At 46.7% G+C, this 7939-nt stretch overlaps 2 protein-coding genes across 9 annotated transcripts in view; one reads left to right on the top strand and one right to left on the bottom strand.

The window, feature by feature from the left end:
* SYNPO2L (synaptopodin 2 like) overlaps positions 1-6231 on the bottom strand; it is a 17994-nt gene extending 11763 nt beyond the window's left edge. Inside the window, exon 1 of one of the 3 annotated variants that reach the window (XM_017519550.2) lies at positions 5956-6231. The gene's annotated coding sequence lies outside the window, so the exon portion shown is untranslated. Of the gene's footprint in view, positions 1-608; positions 667-5955 lie in introns of those variants that run through there. The other 2 variants (XM_037735227.1, XM_017519549.1) reach the window with 2 other exon arrangements.
* Positions 6232-6322: 91 nt separating this feature from the next.
* The window catches only part of SEC24C (SEC24 homolog C, COPII coat complex component), a 32310-nt gene continuing 30693 nt past the window's right edge, over positions 6323-7939 (top strand). For 4 of the 6 annotated variants that reach the window (XM_037735225.1, XM_017519544.1, XM_037735224.1 and 1 more), the window contains exon 1: positions 6323-6476. The gene's annotated coding sequence lies outside the window, so the exon portion shown is untranslated. The remainder of the gene's footprint in view (positions 6477-7939) is intronic. The other 2 variants (XM_017519545.2, XM_017519547.2) reach the window with 1 other exon arrangement.

Raw genomic sequence — 7939 nt, 5'->3', positions numbered from 1 at the left:
GGGAAACAAGAGCGAAACACCGACCCAAAAAAAAAAAAAAAAAAAAAAAAAAGAAAAGAAAAGAAAAAGAAGGAAGGAAGGAAGGAAGAAAGAAAGAAAGAAGGAAAGAAGGAAAGAGAAAGAAAGAAAGGAAGGAAGGAAGGGAAGGAAAAGAAAGAAAGAACGAACGAAAGAAAGAGAGAAAGACAGAGGAGAGAAAACACTTGGAGGCAACAGAGGGAGACCTGATTTCCAAAAAGAAAGAAGAAAATACTTGGGATTTTGGGTTAGAACTGAATTTGGGTTCTTTCTTTTTTTTTAGACAGAGTTTCACTCTTGTTGCCCAGGCTGGAGTGCAATGATGCAAGACCACTGCAACCTCCACCTCCTGGGTTCAAGCAATTGTCCTGTCTCAACCTCCCAAGTAGCTGAGACTATAGGTGCCTGCCACCATGCCTGGCTAATTTTGTTTTTTTCGTTTTTAGAGACAGGGTTTTACCACGTTGGCCAGACTGGTGTCAAACTCCTGGCCTCAAGTGATGGACCCACCTCGGCCTCCCAAAGTGCTGGAATTACAGGTGTGAGCCACTGCACCAGGCCTGAACTTAGGTTCTTTTTCCATCACTTACTAGCTGTGTGACCTCAGGCAGGGCAGTCACTTGGCCTCATCAGTAAAAAGAGGATCTAAATATCTATTGATTCACTATCCAAACATTTATTGTTAGCTACATGTCAGCCATTGTGGTATACCATTGGCTTCCAATTAACCCTCAGTGCATATTAAAATCACCTAGAAACTTTTATAGCTACCAAGTCCCTAAAATAAGACAACATATAGGATTAGATGATTATATGACGAATTTTACAAGCACACACACACACCCAGGCCTCAGCCTTAGGGACTGATTTTATTGATCTGGTACCTGGTAGTGGCATTTTAAAAAGCATCACAAGGCCGAGTGCACTGGCTCATGCCTGTAATCTCAAAACTTTGGGAGCCCAAGGCAGGTGGATCACCTGAGTTCAGGAGTTTGAGACCAGCTTGACAAATATGGTGAAACTCCATCTCTACTCAAAATACAAAAATTAGCCAGGCGGGGTGGCACATGCCTGTAATCCCAGCTGCTTGGGAGGCTGAGGCAGGAGAATCACTTGAACCTGGGAAGTGGAGGTTGCAGTAAGCTGAGATCACACCATTGCACTCCAGCCTGGGCAACAAGAGCGAAACCCTGTCTCAAAAATAAAAGTAAAAAGTACCACAGGTGATTCTAATATGTAACCAAAGTTGAGTGCACTGAGTAGAAACCAATAAATTGCAACACATTAGTCTGTATTCTCAAGAAACTATGGTCCCAGGCTGGGTATGGTGGCTTATGCCTGTTACCCCAGCATTTTGGGAGGCCGAGGCGGATACATCACTTGAGGCCAGGAGTTCGAGAACAGCCTAGCAAACATAGTGAGACCCTGTCTCTACTAAAAATACAAAATTAGCCCGGTGTGGTGGCACACACCTGTAATCCCAACTACTAGGGTGGCTGAGGCAGGAGAATCACTTGAACCCAGGAGGCAGAGGCTGCAGTGAGATTGTGCCACTGGACTTCAGCCTGGGCAAAAGAGTGAGACTCCGTCAAAAAAAGAAAAACCAAGAACTATGGTCTGGGCATGCTGGCTTATGCCTATAATCCCAGCATGTTTTTTTTTTTTTTTTGAGACAGAGTCTTGCTCTGCCCCCCAGGCTGGAATGCAGTGGCACAATCTCCACTCACTGCAACCTCTGCCTCCTGGGTTCAAGCAATTTTCCTGCCTCAGCCTCCCAAGTAGCTGGAATTTCAGGTATGCGCCACCATGCCTGGCTAATTTTTTTGTATTTTTAGTAGAGATAGGGTTTCACCATATTAGCCAGGCTGGTCTCAAACTCCTGACCCTGTGATTCACCTGCCTTGGCCTCCCAAAGTGTTGGGATTACAGGCATAAGCCACTGTGCCTGGCCATCCCAGTGCTTTGGAAGGCCAGGGTGGGCAGATTGCTTGAGCCCAGGAATTTGAGACCAGCCTGGGTAACATGGTGAAACCCTGTCTCTGCAAAAAATACAAAACTTGGCCGGGCGCGGTGGCTCACGCCTATAATCCCAGCACTTTGGGAGTCCGAGGCGGGTGGATCATGAGGTCAAGAGATCGAGACCATCCTGGTCAACAAGGTGAAACCCCGTCTCTACTAAAAATCAAAAATTAGCTGGGCATGGTGGCGCGCGCCTGTAGTCCCAGCTACTCGGAAGGCTGAGGCAGGAGAATTGCTTGAACCCAGGAGGCGGAGGTTGCAGTGAGCCAAGATTGCGCCATTGCACTCCAGCCTGGGTAACAAGAGCGAAACTCCGTCTCAAACAAACAAACAAAAAAACAACAAAAAACTTAGCTAGCTAAGTGTGGTGGTACATGCTTGTAGTCCCAGCTACTAGGGAGGTTGAGTGGGGAGGATCACTTGAACCTGGCAGGTGGAGGCTGCAGTGAGCCACGATCGGGCCATTGCACTCCAGCCTGGGGGACAGAGACCCTGTCTCAAAAAAAAAAAGGTGGGGGGAGGGGAAAGAAACTGAATCTATGATCTACCACTTAGTAGGGGTGCAATCTTTTTTTTTTTTTTTTTTTTTTCTTTTTGAGATGGAGTCTCACTGTCACCCAGGCTGGAGTGCAATGGTGTGGTCTCGGCTCACTGCAACCTCTGCCTCTGAGGTTCAGGCAATTCTCCTGCCTCAGCCTCTTGAGTAGCTGGGACTACAGGTGCACGCCACCACGCCTGGCTAATTTTTCTGTTTTTAGTTAAGACAGGGTTTCACCATGTTGGCCAGGCTGGTCTCAAACTCCTGACCTCAGGAGCACCACCTACCCTGGCCTCCCAAAGTGCTAGGATTACAGGCATGAGCCACTGGGCCTCACTGGTGTTTTTTGTTTTTTCTGTTTTTGTTTTTTAAATAGAATCTGCTCTGTTGCTCAGGCTGGAGTGCAGTGGCACGATCTCAGCTCGCTACAACCTCCGCCTCCCGGGTTCAAGCGATTCTCGTGCCTCAGCCTCCGGAGTAGCTGGGATTACAGGTGTGTGCCACCACACCTGGCTAAATTTTTTATTTTTAGTAGAGGCTGGATTTCTCCATGTTGGCCAGGCTGGTCTCAAACTCTTGACCTCAGGTGATCCACTGGCCTCGGTCTCCCAAAGTGCTAGGATTATAGGCGTGAGCCACTGTGCCCTGTCCTAGGGGTGCACCCTTAAGCAAGACAGAGGATATTTACTTTCCTGTATTGATATGAGTCAAATGGGATAAACCATGTGAAAATGTTTAGCAGAGGACCCAGTTTAGGTCATATGCTCAACGTATGTTAGCTGAATTTGGCAAATTTTTCATCTAGACTGGTGGTTTTCAATAGGCAATGGAATCACCTGGAGGGCCTTAAACCATAGCTTGCTGGGCCCCACCTCCAGAATTTCTGACTCAATCTAACTAAAGTGGGTTTGAAATTGTGCATTTCTAGCAAGTTTCCGGGTGATGATACAGCTGATCACATTTTGAGAACCAGTGATCTCGACTATAAACTGAGGAAAGGTCAGGTATGGTGGCTTCACACCTGTAATACCAGCAATTTGGGAGGCTAAGGTGGGAGGAATTTGAGACCACCCTGGACAACATAGGGAGAACTCATCTCTACAAGAAATTAGCCAGACATGGTGGCACCTGTAGCCCCAGCTACTCAGCAGGCTGAGGCAGGAGGACTACTTGAGCCCAGCCTGAGCAACAGAGCAAAACCGTCTCAAAAACAAAACAGGCCAGGCGTGGTGGCTCACACCTGTAATCCCAGCACTTTGGGAGGCTGAGGTGGGCGGATCACGAGGTCAGATAGAGACCATCCTGGCCAACATGGTGAAACCCTGTCTCTACTAAAAATACAAAAATTAGCTAGGTTTGGTGATGCGTGATTGTAATCTCAGCTACTCGAGAGGCTGATGCACGAAAATCACTTGAACCCAGGAGGTGGAAGTTGCAGTGAGGAAGATCATGCCACTGCACTCCAGCCTGGTGACAGAGACAGACTCCGTCTCAAAAAAACAAAACAAGGCTGGGTATAGTGGCTCATGCCTGTAATCCCAGCACTTTGAAAGGCCGTGGCAGGCAGATCACAAGGTCAGGAGTTTGAGACCAGCCTGGCTAACATAGTGAAACCCTGTCTTTACTAAAAATGCAAAAATTAGCTGGGTATGATAGCATGTGCCTGTAGTCTCAGCTACTCAGGAGGCTGAGGCAAGAGAATCACTTGAACTCGGGAGGTGGGGGTTGCAGTGAGCCGAGACCATGCCATTGCACTCCAGCCTGGGTGACAGTGAGACTCCATTTCAAAACAAACAAACAAACAAACAAAAACAACAGAGGATAGGGACGATCTGCCTGTTTAGTAAAGCATTCTCAATGCCTAATATATAGTTTCCAGCACAGCTTAAAGTGTGAATTTTTCAACAAACCACTCTGTGCCTCAGAATAACTGATTTTTACTGTCAATAATATGAGAACACTTTTGTTTACTATTATATTTCCAGAATCAAGAATATGGCTTGGCACACAGTGCAAGCGCCCAATGGGTTCACCTTGCCTTCTGCCTAGACAGAGCCACTTTATCAAGACAGGAGAATTGCAATGGAGTAATTCACATAGAGTTGGCTGTGTGGGAAACCAGAATTTTATTACTCAAATTAGTCTCCCTGAGCATTCAAGGATCAGAATTCTTAAAGATAATTTGGCAGGTAGGAGCTTGGGAAGTGGGGAGTGCTGACTGGTCAGGTTGAAGATGAAATCATAGAGGGTGGAAGTGAGGTTTTCTTGCTGTTTTCTGTTTTGGGGTGTGATGGTTGAGCCGGATCCAACTGATCCAGCTGATCCAAAGAGTGCAGGGTCTGCAAAATATCTCAAGCACTGATCTTAGGTTTTACAATAGTGATGTTGTTCCTAGGAGCAATTTGGGGAGGTTGAGACTCTTAGAGCCAGAGGCTGATGACCCCTAAACTGTAATTTCTAATCTTGTAGCTAATTTGTTAGTCCTTTAAAGGCAGACTGGTCCCCAGGCAAGAAGGGGGTCTTTTCAAGAAGGAGCTATTATCAATTTTGTTTCAAAGTCAAACCATGAACTGAATTTCTTCCCAAAGTTAGTTCCTAAACAAGGAGCGCTTAAAGGTTAGAAGCAACATGGAGTCGGTTAGGGCTGATTTCTTCCACTGTCATAATTTCCTCAGTTATAATTTTGCAAAAGCAGTTTCAAGAGCAGTGCTCGAAAAATTATTACATGAATTAACAGGGCCAGGCACGATGGCTCATGCCTGTAATCCTAACACTTTGTGAGGCCGAAGAGGGTGGATCACCAGGTCAGGAGTACAAACCAGCCAGACCAACATGGTGAAACCCCATCTCTACTAAAAATACAAAATTAGCTGGGTGTGATGGCATGTGCCTGTAATCCCAGCTACTCAGGAGGCTGAGGCAGGAGAATCACTTTAGGCTGGGAAGTGGAGGTTGCAGTGAGCTGAGAGAGTGCCACTGCACTCGAACCTGGGCAACAGAGCAAGACACCATCTCTTAAAAAAAAAAAAGAAAAAAAAAATAGTTCTGAAAAGTTCAAATGAGATCATGTTTATGACAAAGAAATCTTACCACTGTTAGCTATAATTAGTCATTAAACAGGGTAATAATTACCGCAGGAACTGTAACTCTTCCAACGGAGAGCAGAGATCTTTTGGCTCTGATAAAGCTCTGGCTCTAAACGAAGGCGCTGTATAAAAATGGTTAAATAGTAACAACTGACCTTTACTGAGTGCTTATTAAGATATCAGGCGGCCTATGTGACCTAATTTTATACCCTCAATATGTTCTTATACAGGAATTATTTCCGTTTTATAGATGAAAGAAACAGATGCCCAAGCTAGGAAACTGTAGAGCCAGACCTCAGACCCCTACATGCAGACTGAATCAGTTGGTACCCTTTACCACCACCACACGTTCCGCAAATCTCATGACCAGCAAAGGCAATGGGTGAGATCCACCTAGCGGACGGAAATCAACCGGGTCAGGGGTCAGCAGGAAGTGCCTAGAAGACTCCAGTTCAGAGGTCACTAATACGTCAAAGGCAGAGTGAAGGGGCATTATTAAAGATAGTTTGACAAATTCTTTTTAATCTAATCTCTGTTGGTAAGGCCATAAAGTGACCGGGACATCTGAAAAAAAAATCAGTGGGAAATACATAACACTCGGCGGCGCCGTCCCAGCGGCGGCCATGATGGGAAAAGAACATTAGCGCATGCGCGAGATCCGGGTGCTCGAAGTGCAGACGTGGCAGAAGGAGTGGCCCGCCCCTAAAGCGTGGAGGAGGAACTTCCGGGGGCGACGCGACGGCCCCTTCGGAACCGGAAGTGGAGCCTGGGAGCCTTGACGTTAGGAACGAAGTCTAACCTGGATCTGGAGCCGGGTGAGGAGTGGCATCGGGAGGTTGGTGGGTAGGAAAGCAAAGGAGAGGCTGGGGTATTACTGGCCAGATTGGGGTCCAGTTTCAGAAAGTAGGAAGGAGCCTGGGGGCGGGGTCTGGGAAGAGACCCTCACCTCACGCCTCCACCATCCGGGAGCAGTCCTAGACCCCTCCCTTCGTCTCCCGGCCCAGATTCTGGCTCCCGCTTCCTGCCCCGAGCCTATTAAAAGGTGTAAGACGCTGGTCTCCGTGCTTAACAGACCAGCTCTCTCTCTTAACGTGGCCCTACAAGCCGACTTGGCTTCTCGGTCTTGATCCTTGACGCTCCCAGGCTCCGCGGCTTGACTACTTTCAGAGTTCTGGGAAGCTTGCCCCGCCCCCTTGGGTTGTCACCGTGGACTGTCCCCCCAGAATGGAGTCGAGAGTTTAGTCTGACTCCAAGCTCTTGAATGTGTTTGAGAGGATTATTTTCAGGAGAAGAAGCTCCTTTCTTTACCCCTCCCCCCGACTTTGGAAAGATAAAGGGAGGAGACATATTTCAAACTTAGTGTCAGTGACCTGTGGTAAGGTTAAGGATTTGGAAGAACAGCTACCGAGATAGCTTTGAGTTTAAAGAGTTTTAGACCTGGATTAGCTCATTTTCTATAGTCAAGATGGCCTTTGTAGCAAAGGGGAAAGGCCCATTGTTCCCTCTGCTGCAACTCTGAGCTCCCCTGCTTCCTGAACCCCTTCTTTTTATAGAATAATTGGAATGGTACGGCTGTTGAAAGTAGATGTGGTCAGATATTTTTCTTCTGGGAAAGACCCTACCTAGAAAAGGCCCTCTAATTCATCTCTCTGTTGGTGAGCAAGATTGTAATAATTTTGATGGTGGCCGAGATTCGTAACAATCATAAGGGGAGCAGAAACAGGAGAGCTGGAGAAGTGCGTTGGAATTTAGAATATTCATAGTCTTCTGCTTGAAGGATGAGGTGAATGATCTTTTCTGTGAAATCTAACTTTCCCCCTTATTCTTGAACTGTTCCCTCAGATTATGTGAAGAAGTTTTGGTGCCTGTTCTGCGCTCGGTTCTAATCTATTACCTTGCTAGAGTTTTCAGGTGTCCTTTACATTTACTGATTTTTTTTTTTTTTTTGAATTGAGAGGGACTCTTGCTCTGTTGCTCAGGATGAAGTGCAGTGGTGCAGTCTCAGCTCACTGCAACCTTCACCTCCTGGTTCAAACGATTCTTCTGCCTCAGCCTCCCAAGTAACTGGTATTACAGGCTCGTGCCACCACACCTGGCTAATTTTTGTGTTTTTAGTAGAGACAGAGTTTCACCATGTTGGCTAGACTGGTCATGAACTCCTGACCTCAAGTGATCCACCTGACTCGGCCTCCCAAAGTGCTGGGATTACAGGTGTGAGCCACTGTGTCCAGCCAACATTTATTGATTTTAATACTTTAGTTTTTTTTTTTTTTTTTTT

This window comes from Cebus imitator, unplaced genomic scaffold (genome assembly GCF_001604975.1).
Source record: "Cebus imitator isolate Cc_AM_T3 unplaced genomic scaffold, Cebus_imitator-1.0 Scaffold755, whole genome shotgun sequence".
Classification (NCBI taxonomy): domain Eukaryota; kingdom Metazoa; phylum Chordata; class Mammalia; order Primates; family Cebidae; genus Cebus; species Cebus imitator.
Note: the sequence above shows the minus strand (reverse complement) of the source record. Positions and strands in the feature narration are given on the sequence as shown.